The sequence below is a fragment of the Gopherus flavomarginatus genome, chromosome 23 (assembly GCF_025201925.1).
Source record: "Gopherus flavomarginatus isolate rGopFla2 chromosome 23, rGopFla2.mat.asm, whole genome shotgun sequence".
NCBI lineage: Eukaryota > Metazoa > Chordata > Testudines > Testudinidae > Gopherus > Gopherus flavomarginatus.
In genome coordinates, this window is record NC_066639.1 from 5,847,989 (window position 1) to 5,862,591 (window position 14,603).

The 14,603-nt window shown below is 52.7% G+C and overlaps 1 protein-coding gene and 1 non-coding gene across 4 annotated transcripts in view; both read left to right on the plus strand.

Annotated features, from left to right (window-relative positions):
• LOC127039397 (zinc finger protein 501-like) overlaps positions 1-14,603 on the plus strand; it is a 190,263-nt gene that overhangs the window by 12,352 nt on the left and 163,308 nt on the right. The gene's annotated exons all lie outside the window — the stretch shown is intronic.
• TRNAS-GCU (transfer RNA serine (anticodon GCU)) lies at positions 8,139-8,220 on the plus strand. The gene has a single exon. It is a non-coding gene; the product is annotated as a tRNA-Ser (tRNA).

The following is a 14,603-nucleotide window of genomic DNA, read 5'->3' on the forward strand; positions in this document are numbered from 1 at the left end:
AAGTTTTTTTGCTGCAGGATGGCCACCTTAAGGTCTGCTATAGTGTGGCCAGGGAGGTTGAAGTGTTCTCCTACAGGTTTTTGTATATTGCCATTCCTGATATCTGATTTGTTTCCGTTTATCCTTTTCTGTAGCGACTGTCCAGTTTGGCCAATTTACATAGCAGAGGGGCATTGCTGGCATATGATTATATTACATTTGTGGACGTGCACGTGAATGAACCGGTGATGGCGTGGCTGATCTGGTTAGATCCTGTTATGGTGTTGCTGATGTAGATATGTGGGCAGAGTTGGCACCGAGGTTTGTTGCATGGATTGGTTCCTGAGCTAGAGTTACTTTGGTGCGGTGTGCAGTTACTGGTGAGAATATGTTTCAGGTTGGCAGGTTGCCTGTGGGCGAGGACTGGCCTGCCACCGAAAGCCTGTGAAAGTGTGGGATCATTGTCCAGGGTGGGCTGTAGGTCCCTGATGATGCGTTGGAGAGGTTTTTGCTGGGGACTGTATGTGATGGCCAGTGGAGTCCTGTTGGTTTCTTTCTTGGGTTTGTCTTGCAGTAGGAGGCTTCTGGGTACACGTCTGGCTCTGTTGATCTGTTTCCTTATTTCCTCGTGTGAGTATTGTAGCTTTGAGAATGCTTGGTGGAGATTTTGTAGGTGTTAGTCTCTGTCTGAGGGGTTAGAGCAGATGCGGTTGTACCTCAGTGCTTGACTGTAGACAATGGATCGTGTGATATGCCCGGGATGGAAGCTGGAGGCATGAAGGTAGGCATAGTGGTAGGTAGGTTTTCAGTACAGGGTGATGGTAATGTGACCATCATTTATTTGCACCGTGGTGTCTATGAAGTGGACCTCCCGTACAGATTGGTCCAGGCTGAGGTTGATGGTGGGGTGGAAGCTGTTGAAATCATGGTGGAATTTTTCCAGAGACTCCTTCTCATGGGTCCAGATGATGAAGATGTCATCAATGTAGCGTAGGTAGAGAAGGGGCATGAGTGGACGAGAGCTGAGGAAGCGTTGTTCCAGGTCGGCCATAAAAATATTGGCATATTGTGGGGCCATGCAGGTGCCAATAGCTGTGCCACTGATCTGGAGATATATATTGTCATCAAATTTGAAATAGTTGTGTGTGAGGATAAAGGCACAGAGCTCAGCAGCCAGTTGTGCTGTGGCATCATCAGGGATACTGTTCCTGACAGCTTGTATTCCATCTATGTGTGGGATGTTCGTGTAGAGATCCTCTACATCCCATGGTGGGCTAGGATGTTGTTTCTTGGAAGGTCAACAATGCGTTGTAGTTTCCCTCAGGAAATCAGTGGTGTACAGAGATAGCTAGGGAGTGCTGGTGGCATAGAGTCTGAGTTGAGAGTCCACCTATCCAGACAGTCCTTCAGTGAGAGTGCCAATGCCCGAGATGATGAGGCGTCCAGGATTTCCGGGTTTGTGGATCTTGGGTAGTAGATAGAATAACCCCTGGTAGGGGCTATAAGGGTATGTTGATTGTTCCGGTGTTAGTGTAGGGAATGTCCTGAGTAGATGGTGCAGTTTCTTAGTGTATTCCTCATGTGGGATCTGAGGGAAGTGGCCTGTAGAATTTGGTGTTTGGAGAGTTGTCTGGCAGCCTCCTTTGGTAGTCAGATCTGTCATGATGACAACAGCACCTCCTTTGTCAGCCTCTTTGATGATAATGTCTGGGTGGTTTCTGAGGCTGTGGATGGCATTGCGTTCTGCACGACTTAGGTTATGAGGCAAGCGATATTGTTTTTCCACAATTTCTGCCTGTGCACGTCGGCGGAAGCATTCAACGTAGAGGTCCAGACTGTCATTTTGACCCTCAAAAAATCTGTGTGGGTATTCACCCACGAAAGCTCATGCTCCAAATCGTTCTGTTAGTCCATAAGGTGCCACAGGACTCTTTGCTGCTTTAAAGATCCAGGCTAACACGGCTACCCTTCTGATACAGTGTCACTGTTGCTCCATGCAGGAAATACTCTGTGTATTACCTTGCATGGCCCACACGGTGTCCCTGTTGCTCCATGCGGGGAAATGATCTGTCATTACCCTGAATGGCCACACCTGTGGTCACTGTTGCTCTATGGGAAATGCTCTGTGCATTACCCTGCGTGGCCACACGGTGTCACTGTTGCTCCATGCGGGAAATGATCTGTCCATTACCCTGAATGGCCACACTGTGTCACTGTTGCTCTATGGGAAATGCTCTCTGCATTACCCTGAATGGCCACACGGTGTCACTGTTGCTCTATGGGAAATGCTCTGTGCATTACCCTGCGTGGCCACACGGTGTCACTGTTGCTCCATGCGGGAAATGCTCTGTGCATTACCCTACGTGGCCACACGGTGTCACTGTTGTTCCATGAGGGAAATGCTCTGTGCATTACGGCGATGGAGTAGGGACTGTCTGTGTGGGGGATGGGAGAGCAGGGGGACTTTAGGACCCGGACACGTGCTCTGCCTGTACCTGGAGCTAGGCAGGTGGGAGAGGGTCAGCAACTTTGCCCGGGAAGCAAGACACAGGAAGGGGCTGGCTGGAGGGAGTTGGGTTAGTTTCAGTTTCGTTTTAGGTCTGGGTGGTTGGAATTTCAGGGAATCCCAAACTGGGAACTATGTTTCCCGAACCCCAGAAGGACTCGATTGCGGGGTCCTGCTTATGTCTCCAAACTCTGCTGTATCCTTCACTCCCGTTGTCCAATAAACCTTCTGATTTACTGGCTGGGCTGAGAGTCACTGTGAATCCCAGGAAGAGGGGTGCCGGGACCGGACTCCCCCACACTCCGTGACAGACCCTAAGCCCCTCTGGGACCCCTGCAGCCTGGACGTAGGTATCTGTGCCCCCCACCAAACACCTAAGACCCCTGGAGACCCCTCCAGCCTGAACTTAGGTATCTGTGCCCCCCACAACCTCCCTAAGCCCCTCAGGGACCTATACAGCCAGGACATTGGTATCTGTTGCCCATATAGACTTCAGAAGCCCCTGGGACACTCCGGTGTGCATGTAGGTTATGTGCCCCCTCAGAAACCCCCTAGCCCCCCAGGAACCCCTACAGCCTGGATGTAGGTGTTTGTACCCCCACAACACCCCAACCCCCCCCGGGACATCTACAATCTGGACGTAGATATCTGTGCCCCTCACAAAACCTCTAACCCGCCCCAGGGACCGATACAGCCTGGACCATAGGTATCTGTGCCCACCCGAACCCCTAAGACCCCCTGCTACCCCTACAGTCTGGACATTGGTATCTTGGGGCTACCAAAAATCCCCTAAGACTCCCAGGATGCCTCCAGCCTGGACGTAGGTATCTGTGACCCCCACTAACCCCCTAAGCCCCCCTGGTACCACTACAGCCTGGATTTTAGGAATATGTGCACCCCACGAACCCCCTAAGGCCCCTTGGGACCCTAAAGCCTGGAGATTGGTATCTGTGTCCCCCTCAAAACTCTCTAAGCCCCCCCGGGAACCCTACGGCCTGGACGTAGGTATCCTGTGCACTCCAAGGCCCCTAAGATCCCTCGTACCCCTACAGCCTGGATGTAGGTGTGACGGTGCTGCCCGTGGGAGACAGCTGAGGTCACTCAATCAGGTTGAACTGCAAACAACAACAGGGCAGACAAATCCCAAACACTGGTGGTTATTTCAATACTTAGATTTACCAAGCTAGCACAAAACAGCTTCTGTAGTACCTCACTGGTTACTTAGAAGTTTAAACCACGCAGTTCCCTTAAAGTACCCAGCCTCAGGCCTCCGTCCAGACACACCTGTCAGATATGATGATGATTTCTGAAATCTTACTTCATCACATAAAAAAAAAGATTCTACCAATCCCAAAGGATCAGCCACACACCCAGGTTCAATTATAACTTAGATCTTACCTAAAATACATGCTATAGCCAATTGTTATTAACTAAGCTAAAATTTATTAGAAAAGAAAAGAGAGAGAGTGTTGGTTAAAAGATTAATAGACATATAGACTTGAATTCAATTCTTGAGGTTTAGATACATAGTAGAGGTGAGCTTGTAGTTGCCAAAAGTCCTTTTAGAAATAGTCCATAGGTTATAGTCCAATTTCCATATTCAGGGTGGCTCCAGGCAATGACTGGGGATCTCAATCCTTGTGGCTTAAGGTTTCCGCCTCTTGAAACCCAAAGCAGATCTGAGATGAAGAAGGATCGTGTCCCAGGCTTTTTATACATTTCCAGCAGCCTTTCGGCCTGAGAAAACAATAGGCTTAACTCTCCTTCCAAACATCCTCGCAATTAGTACAGGGTAATTTATCCATCAAACAGTTCAAATACAGGTTACCATAACCTTCAAAGAGACACAGAGACAATAATACTATTTCACTCAAGTATCATCATAAATGTTAATATTCCTTTTTTGCTCCTTGAATTAAAAACTATAGCAACAGACAAGACTTGTTTGCTTACATCACAAGACCCTGAGCAAACATCTCCCCTTCTACCTCTAACACTGCAGACTTGCATTTCAAAGCTCTGTTCATTTACATATCTTGCTAACCAGTTCTTAAGGTTCACCCATGGGTCAGGTCAGTCAGTGAGGTGAGTTAATTAACTCTTTCTGGCCCTGTCACCTTTCAATGAGATATTAGATTATACTTATAAAATCACAGTCGCGGTGAGTCGACTGCTGCAGCTCCCCATAGACTCTGCCTGCGTCTCTCACCAAGCTGGAGCACAGCCATCGAGGGGAGAGCACTTGATGTTTTACATCTACACTAGACACGATATATCGACCCCCGCTGGATCGATCGCTGCCCACCGATTCGGCAGGTGGTATAGACATATCCAGAGTATCTGGTGATTGGAGCTGGGATCCCGGAGGGGGACACATTGAAGGAACTCAGGGGTTAAGATGCCTCTATTGTCAACTGTCAGGGCTGCTGTGGCTCAGAGGAGGGTGCTTGACTGCCTAGCAGGCTTAGGTGCCGCAAGCCTGGGAGGCGGGAGAAGTGAAGCGGCCACGGTGTGCTCAGGATGCTCGTGCTCGGAGCAGGGGTGAGCTCGGGCAAGGGAGGTGGCCACAGAGCAGAGCGGGGGAGTATTGCCACAAGATGGACGCCTCAAGGGTAGAGGAGGGGAGCTGCCATGGGTGGGGCGCCTTAGGGCGGGGGCGCAGGGGGGGACGGCGCAAGGGTGGAAGTTTTCGCCTAGGGCGTGAAACATCCTTGCACCGGCCCTGCCCTATGCCCTACCTGCAGCCAGCCCTGCACCCCCTGCCCTGCCCGCACCAGCCGCATCCTCCCTGCCCTGCCTGAAGCCAGCCCTGCAGCCAGTTCCTGACACACCCCCTGCCCTGTCTCCAGCCAACTCCTGCCGCACCCCCCTATGGCCCTGCCCAAAGCCAGCCAGTCCCCACACCTTTCAAGCCTGCACCAGCCCTTCATCCCCTGTCTGCAGCCAGCCTTGCACCCCCTGCCCCTGTCTCCAGCCAACCCCTGATGCACCCCCCTGCCTGAAGCCAGCCAGCCCCCGCATCCCTTGCCCTGCCTGCAGCCAGACCCTACCTCCAGCCAACCCCATGTCCACTGGTGCCCTGCAGTTCCCAGGGCAGTAACCCTGCACATCTGCTTCAATGAGGGGGGCAGGGAGCAGTTGGGACCCACACGTGCACACCCTAGGGTGACCAGACAGCAAGTGTGAAAAGTCGCACGGGGGTGGGGGGGTAATAGGATCCTAGATAGAAAAAGACCCCAAAATTCGGACTGTCCCTATAAAATCAGGACATCTGGTCAGCCTAGCACACCTCCAGGTTTCCTGAGTTCTATTGCTGGGTTTCCTATTGGTTCCACTGCTGGTTGTTTTCCTTTTCCTTGGGGACTTTGGGCACGAAAACTGGAGACAGTACAAAGGTTGTATAAAGGTAAAATTAAATAGGTTGCAGAGGAGTTTTTTTTTAAACTTAGGCTTTTGTTGTTAAAAATTTTGTCGCTCGGGGGTGAGAAAAAAACACTCCCCGAATGCCAAAATTTGAGCCATGCAAAGCAGCAGTGTGAACAGCGCTTTGTAGGTGGAGCTGTGCTCCCGGTGACGAAGCTCCTGCCCCTCGTTGGAGGTGGTTTGGTTTTGTTGCCGGGGAAGCTCTCTCCCAGCGATAAGGACGGCCACACAGCGCACCTTACAATGGCACGGTTAGAGTGGAACAGCTGTACCGTGGTAAGGTGCGCGGTGTAGACACAGCCTCAGAGCTGGGGGAAAGCCGAAAGGCACTGAGAAGCACAGGGTTCAGACAGAGACATCCGTTAGGATTGGAACTATTCACAGGGATTCTCTACAGCCTAGTAAGGAGGAGAGGATGGAAGATGATAATGTACAGGTAGGATCTGATCAGAAACAGTGAAATGAAAGAGTCCTCCCTCAATTACATCACATAATAGCAGACAGCTAAAATGGGAAACATTTTATAAATACTTAAATACAAACGCTAGATGTCTAAGTACTAAGATGGGTGAATTTGAGTGCCTGGTACTGAGTGACGATATTGATAGAATAGGCATCACAGAAACTCCTGCACCCCCCTCCTTGCGCCCATGTGGGGACACTGACCTGTGTGCATGGAGCAGCTGGCATTGCTGCCCCCCACTCCTCCCTGGAACGCTGCTCCTCCAGGCACCCCTAGGGGCTGTGGGATGTGGGGGCAAGAAGCGAGATCATCCGAGCTCCCTGCACCCAGGTCACTTTCCTCAGCTGGCTGCATAAGGGGAGGGCAGAGAGCAGCAGCTTCTGATGCTCCTCTCACAGCACGGCCCAGGTGGGGAAAGTGACCAGGACGCATGGAGCACATAGTGCTGCTCCTCGCACCCCCCAACCCTCTATGGCCCCATGGAGGAGCATTGGGGCAGGGGAGAGCAAGTGAGCACCTTTGCACTGCCACACGGTGCCCTTTGACCCCATGGAGCCCTGGGCAGCTGCCAGGGGGACCCACCCCTAAGGCCGGCCAGGCTTCCCAGAATGAGCAGCAGAAAACATAGAGACTGGCCACACACTGAGCAGTAGTAGCCTGTGCGGCTCGTAATGGAGGCTCGGGGGGGGAGGGGACTCAGCCTCCCCAAACCTTGCATTGCCAAGGGGACAGTGGGGCCCATAACCAGGGGCCCTGGCCAAATTAGGTCCCCCTGGAAAAGTCTCCTCTATGTCAGCCTCAGGGCTGAAGGAGCTCCCACTCCCTGCTATGGCCCAGGGGCTGCAGCAGGGGCACAGAGCTTCTGTGATCTTGGGACCGCAGCGGGGCAGAGGTAAAGGAGTGACAGGGTGGGGCCAGTGGGGGAAGGCGTGGAAGGGGGCGGAGCCACAGACAGAAGGAGGGGCCATGGTTCTGGTGCTGGGGCCTCCACACTTGTTCCCCTTTCCCTGGGCTTGGGCATCACTAGCCCCTGCTTAGTGAGTAAGGGTCAGTGGACCCCAAAGTGTGGGGCGTGATTTCTAGGGGTACACAGAGGAACATTCATGGGGGCACCTCAGGGCCTGAGCCAGCCCCTATGGAGGGCAGGGAGGAAGCACCACTCAGCCCCACTCTGTCCAAGCTCTTCCCCAACCCCACCCTCAGCCTGAGACTCTGGCTTCCAGCCCGGCATCGACCCCTTTACCCCTGTCCGCACCCCTCTCCCCAGCAAGCAACAGCCCCACTCTCAGCCCCGGTTCTCGATCGCCGGCTTCCGAGGGGCCACAGCCATGGCTAAGAGGGCACAATGTGAAATGTTTGGGGACCACTGGTTAAGGTGACATCCTCAATCACTTCTCTGCAGTCCAATAAAAGCTATTCCTCACCCACCTATCCCTCCATCAGGACGGACTAGGTATGTTCTGCTGCCCTTCACTCATATAGGAAGGAGAATAACATTTTATTCCACTCAATCCTAAAGCGATTTGTAACCCACCACCATCCCAAACTGGTCATTTTGGGGAAGTGGCCCCATCATGCTGCATAGCTATGCAGAGTAGGTGTGTCTATGCAAACACGGTCTGTTCCTGAAGTCTTTCCCCAGCTCCTCACTAGATGTGAAGGGGGAGCTCAGTCAGACCCTGCTTATGCTTAGTATTTAAAAACTCCATATTGTCCTTATCTCTGCCAGCCTTAGATTTCTCTTCCTGGGCCTTTTTTGACAGTTTAGGTGAGGTGACCGAGTGGTTAAGGTGATGGATTGCTAATCCATTATGCTCTACATGCATGGGTTCAAATCCCATCCTCATCGGATGCCTTTAGTCTTCACCCCCCTTTATAGACAACCATCTCCCCCTTTGGCACAATAACAGCTCTAGCAATGTTGCTTCTTGCAAACAAAAACCTTCTCAGAATCTCAGCCCCTTCCCTTGCTTCAAATACAAAGTGTAAATCTCAGATTTCTAAAAAATTCTGTAGTCCTGTATTTCTTAGTTTTTATCTCAAAAGGGAACATCCTCATAATCTCCCCCAAACACCCTGGGACCTTCCCAAATAATTAAAATACCCCCATCCTGAGCAAGACCAAAACAGTGAACCAGAGCTAGTGTCTAGGATAGGCTGTTCTGAAAGAGGTAACTCAAAAACATTTTTTCTCCACTTCCTTTGGCAAAGTCTGACTCAGAAAAGAAAATTCCCCAAACTGAAAAGTTTTGCTGAAAAATCAATACTAGTCTGTTTGGAGACTTTGATTTGAATGTATTATTATTATTCTCTTCTGATTTATTTCAGTTCAGTGTTTGTCCTCCAGATGTGTTTCCAGGTGTTGAGTTGTGGGGGAGAGAGGCCAAGTCATGATGTCTCTTCCCCTCTTTCAAAGTTTCTTCCAACTTGCTAGGAAATACCTTTGCTATGATGTGAGTCAAGCAGTGTCCATTGTCGCTGTGCTATCTCGGAGAAGTCTGCATTGTACACGGTTCCTGGGATAGTATTTGGGAGTGTGGATCCCTTTAATGGGCCAGCAGCGAGTCTGGCTCCTCCATTGTCGCACCTGAAATGCTGGTGGTGGGCATTTCCCAACCTCATAACATATCTCAGTAATGCACACACAGCAAACTTCATAACTCCCCAACCAATGCTACACACACAGTCCAACACAATATTAATGTTCAACAGATCAAGACTTTTGAAATGATACCTCACCAGGCAGACTTTGTACAAACCGTATCATTATTATATGAGAGTGGTGAATATGGGGCTTCCAGGTGCTGCTTTGAGCACAGTGTGCCACACCTGAGCTGACTTTGCAATGGAGAGAGTCCATCTCTCCTGGGATAAAGATGACAGCATGGCCGGCCTGGGTCATCTGACTTGGGCCCATGGAGCTACAGGTGAGGGGCTAAAAACTGTGGTGCGGATATTTGTGTTCACACTGAAGCCCTGGGTTGAGAAACCCTCACCCTTCCTGGGGTTCAGAGGTTGGGCTCAAGCCCCTATGTCTGCACTGTAATTTTATCGTCTTGCAGCCCCAAGCCCCACAAGCCTGAGTCAGCTGGCCGGGCTTTGAGACAGGTGCCCTGGGTGTGTTAATCGCAGTGTAGACATAACATTAGGCTACATCTCCAGTGCAATGAAACACCCACGGCTGGCCCAGGTCACATTAATCAGGGTCATGCGGCTTGGTCTATAGTAAAGTTGGCAGTGTCCGTGTCTCGGCTCAGGCTGAGTCCCCTGCTCTAGGAGCCCAGAAGGTCAGGAGGGAGTTTAGCAAGTGGAAATGGTAAAACTGCATTGAGGGGACTGGACCACTGACCTACCAGCTCTTAACACCCAAACTTTCGGTAACTCTGTTAGCAGTGCCTGTGAGTGTAATTTAAACCATTATAAAAACCACACTGGGCTAGTCCCAAAGGTCTGTCTAGCTCTGAATCTTGTTTTCTGACAGTCGCCAACACCTGGTGCCTCAAAAGCCACTCAACCAAGCACCACTACGAGTTGAACCCAGGATCTCCTGTTTACCAAACAGGTGCTGTAATCAGCTAAGCTATGGTGCCTGCTGTTACTTAAAGCATCGTGTCTGCCCACACCTGACTCCGCCAATCCCCAGTGAGCCCTGTTTGCTCGTGTTTGGATTCTGTAAAGCAGAGGAGCAGGGGAAGGTTTACTCCCAAGGTGTGTGAGTGATTATTTGGACAGGTCTACACTACAAAATTAGGTCGGTGTAACCACATTACTTAGATGTATAAAAAATTTACACTCCCCCAAGCAATGCAGTTATAGCAAACTAATGCCGGTGTAGCTAGCAGCTCAGCCGTCAGAACGTTCTGGAGCTATGAAAGGGGAGGGGCCCAGCCTCTAGCAGGAATGCAGGGCCGGCGAGTTCACAGCAGGCATTGTGGGATACTGCAGGAGGCCAGTTATGGTGATATAATGAACAGCAGCATTTACACTGACAATTTTGTTGCTTTAAGTTTGCTGCAAAAAGCTCTAGGCCTCTCATCAAGGTGGTTTTATTTGTCACCAAAACAGGGCAGTTTTGTGGCCAGACGTGGCATTGCAGTGTGTGCCGCAGCCAAAAGCTGGTGACCAAGGGAGCGTTGTGTGTTTTTCACACACCTGAGCAATATAATGATGCTAAAATAACTTTGTAATGTGAATCTTTGGCCAGGTCTGCACACACACAGCTTGCAAGAAAAATGTCACCAGCAGAATCCAAACACATGCAAAGCTTGTCAGGCCCTGGTGGGGATGGCAGGGAGTCAGGTGTGAGCAGACAATATCCCTTAGCCACAGGCCAGCACCATGGCTTAGATGGCTAAAGCACCTGCCTTGTAAACAGGCGACCCTGGGTTCAACTCCCAGTCGTGCCTTGTTGAGTAGCTCTTAGCGCACCTAGTATTGGCTACAGCCAGAGGATAGAACTAGATGGACCTTCAGTCCAGTGTGGCTGTTCTTATGGTTTAAATTATGCTCACAGGCACTGATAATAGAGTTACTGAAAGTTTGGGAGTTAAGAGCTGATAGATCAGTGTTCCAGCCCATCACAGATGACCCCTCCCTCTGGGACGGGGCAGGTCTGAGCTCTCACACCAAAAGGCTCATTGTGGCTGCCAGAATCTGTGGTCAGCTCATTTAGTTTACACCAAGGGTTGAGTCCTGCTTTGTGCACCATGTGTGAGAATGTAAAAGCAGCAAAGAATCCTGTGGCACCTTATAGATGAACAGACGGTTTGGAGCATGAGCTTTCGTGGGTGAATACCCACTTCTTCAGATGCATGTAATGGAAATATCCAGGGGCAGGTATATATATATGTGTGCTAGCAAGCAAGCTAGAGATAATGAGGTCAGTTCAATCAGGGAGGATGAGGCCCTGTTCTAGCAGTTGAGATGTGAAAACCAAGAGAGGAGAAACTGGTTCTGTAATTGGCAAGCCATTCACAGTCTTTGTTCAATCCTGAGCTGATGGTGTCAAATTTGCAGATGAACTGAAGCTCAGCAGTTTCTCTTTGAAGTCTGGTCCTGAAGTTTTTTTGCTGCAGGATGGCCACCTTAAGGTCTGCTATAGTGTGGCCAGGGAGGTTGAAGTGCTCTCCTACAGGTTTTTTTGTATATTGCCATTCCTAATGTCTGATTTGTGTCCATTTATCCTTTTCCGTAGAGACTGTCCAGTTTGGCCGATGTACATAGCAGAGGGGCATTGCTGGCATATGATGGCATATATTACATTGGTGGATGTGCAGGTGAATGAACCAGTGATGGTGTGGCTGATCTGGTTAGGTCCTGTGATGGTGTCGCTGGTGTAGATATGTGGGCAGAGTTGGCATCGAGGTTTGTTGCATGGATTGGTTCCTGAGCAAGAGTTATTATGGTGTGGTGTGCAGTTACTGGTGAGAATATGTTTCAGGTTGGCAGGTTGTCTGTGGGCAAGGATTGGCCTGCCACCGAAAGCCTGTGAAAGTGTGGGATCATTGTCCAGGATGGGTTGTAGATCCTTGATGATGCATTGGAGGGGTTTTAGCTGGGGGCTGTATGTGATGGCCAGTGGAGTCCTGTTGGTTTCTCTCTTGGGTTTGTCTTGCAGTAGGAGGCTTCTGGGTACACGTCTGGCTCTGTTGATCAGGACTCCACTGCGCAGATCGGGGAGGCTGCGGGGTGAGACCGGGCTGGGGGGCTGGGAAAGGGAAATGTCTGTGCAGCCTGGGGGGGGGCATGGCCGGGGGGGGGAAGAGCAGGTGACCCCCGAGGAGCGGGGAGAGAAAGGGGGGGGCTGAGATCCCCTCGGATTTACCGCTGGCCCCCCCGTGGGGACCCCCCTCCTCTCCCGTCCTGCCCCCTTTCTCCCTAGAGAGCAACGAGCAGCACCCAGGGTGACCCCCCCTCCCCCAAACCCCTGAGAAGTTCCCTGTTCCCCTCCCCCCATTGTGCCCCATTTTCTCTGCCCTTCGCCAATGGCCAGTTCAGATCTCAGGTTTGGGGTGTTTCCCCCATTTTCACCTGCAGGGATTTGTCCTTGTGTGGGTGGGAAATGGTTCCCCCGAGTGATTTCTGAACTGGGCAGAGGCTGGAGGGGCCCTGAGACAGGGACACCTCTGGGCTGGGCTGGGGGGGGGCCCTCTCTGCTGGCAACAGGGCGTGGGAAGGGGAGGGAGGAGCAAGTGTCCCCGATAGAGAGGGGCCCAGCCCCAGATTTTCTAGTCCAACTACTCCTCTCCTCTCCAACTTCTCCCTCCCCCCCCATCACTAGCTAGTCACATTCCCAGACCCATTGTGGCCACAATACTCCCGTTGGCAGCCCCTCCCCACAGCCAGCGACCTTCTGACTCCAGCCCCGCTCCTTTCCCCTGTGAAAAGACATCACCCAGGGCTCCCTTCTGGCCCTCTGAGTGTGAGGCAAGAAGAATCCGTCCCATCCTGTTGTTGATTCAATATCCCTGTATAATCCCCTCCAGTTTCCCCTCTTTTCTCTTAAACTGTTGAATGGTGACATAAAATCTCCCCACATGTTGATGCTTGTCCCTTATATTGGCAAATGTTTAGTTTGTGCCCCATTCTCTCCTCAGTTCTGAAATACTGATATTGAATTCTTAAAAATCTTCCCACTTTTCTCTCCAGGTGTGTGACTGAGATCAGGGCTCCTATCGTACTGAGCGTGGCCCTGTTCTGCCAGGCACTGGAGAGACCCCAGCTGAGATCTGGACCCTGTTCTGCCAGGCACTGAAGAGACCCCAGGTGAGATCAGACCCCACTGTTGTGCCAGGTAAAACTGAGACGTGCACCGAAATCACAGCCCCCCTTGTGCCAGGCAGCACACGACTGCGACCCAAACCGCTGCCTCCATTGTTCTGGGCACTTCAGAGACCTCGACTGAGATCTGTGTCCCCATTGGGCCTGGCATTGCACTGACCCTAACAAAGATCACACCCCACCACTGTACTGTGCACTGCACAGACCCTGACAGAGATCCTGCCCCCACATTTTTGCCAGTTGCTGCAGGAGCCCTAAACAAAATCAGGGATCCTGTAATGCTGGGAGTTGCAGAGTCCCCAACTGAGATCAGGCTTCCTGTTGTGCAGGGCTCTGCACGGACACTGACCATGATCAGGGTCCCCATTGTGACAGCTGCAGAAAAGACACCAAAGATATCGCTACCCTGCTTTCAAAAATCCCCAGCTCGCCCCATCCCCTGCCGCTCCCCCCCCAGCCCTAACCCCCCCAGCGCACCCCAAACTCCCAGCTCTTCCCAGCCCTGACCCCCCCGGCCTCTAAATCCCCTGGGCACCGCTCGCCAGGGCACAGCTGGGGGGAGCTGGGAGTTTGGGGTGTGCTGGGCGGGTCAGGGCTGGGGGGAGCTGGGAGTTTGGGGTGCGCTGGGGGGGTCAGGGAGGGGTGGAGCTTGGAGTTTGGGGCGCGCTGGAGGGGGATCAGGGCTGGGGATTGGTGGCTGTTTAGAGGTCACAAGCCCTCCCAGCGCTGCCGCTGTATTAAACCGCTCCCCGGGAAAAGGCGGGGGGGGTCGGTTTCTCAGCAGGGGAAAAGGAGAAGGGGCGGGGAGACGGTCTGCCTAGCCCCGGTGCAGGCTGGGAGATGTAGTTCCCGACTCTCCCTGCACAGGAAGTGACTTTGGGGAGGGCTGTGGATCTGGCTCGCGCGGGGCCGTTGGAGCCTCTCCCGGGGCCGGAGAAGGGTTTGTGCCATGGGGGCTCTGGGCATGCGCAGATAGTGGTGGGAGAGCCCTTCATTAACCCCCCCGCGCCCGGCCCGGGCCCTGCCCTGCTGGAGCTGCCCTGGGGCCGCCCTGGGCTCTGCCCGCCCCGCTGCGGAGCTGCAGCTCCAGGTCCCGGAGCGAGCCCCGGGGGGAAGCCGGGCCGGGTGGTGACTCTGCCCCAGTGTCCGGGGGGGGGACCCGGCATCTCGCAGCGCCGGGATCTGCTCAGGGGGGGGGGGTAGCGCCCGCTGGGGGCTCGGAGCTGCTGTCCCTGCAGGAGCCCAGCACCCCCCGGGCCCGGCCAGGATCTGCCCTGGGGCCCCGCGGGACCTGGCGGGGGGAGGGGCCTGGCCCCACTCGGGTCCCTGCGTGGGGCTGGGCGGGGCTGGGGGGTGAGACCGGGCTGTGACCCAAACAGCTGCCTCCATTGTTCTGGGCACTTCAGAGACCTCGACTGAGACGTTTGTCTCCGTTGGGCCTGGCATGGTACT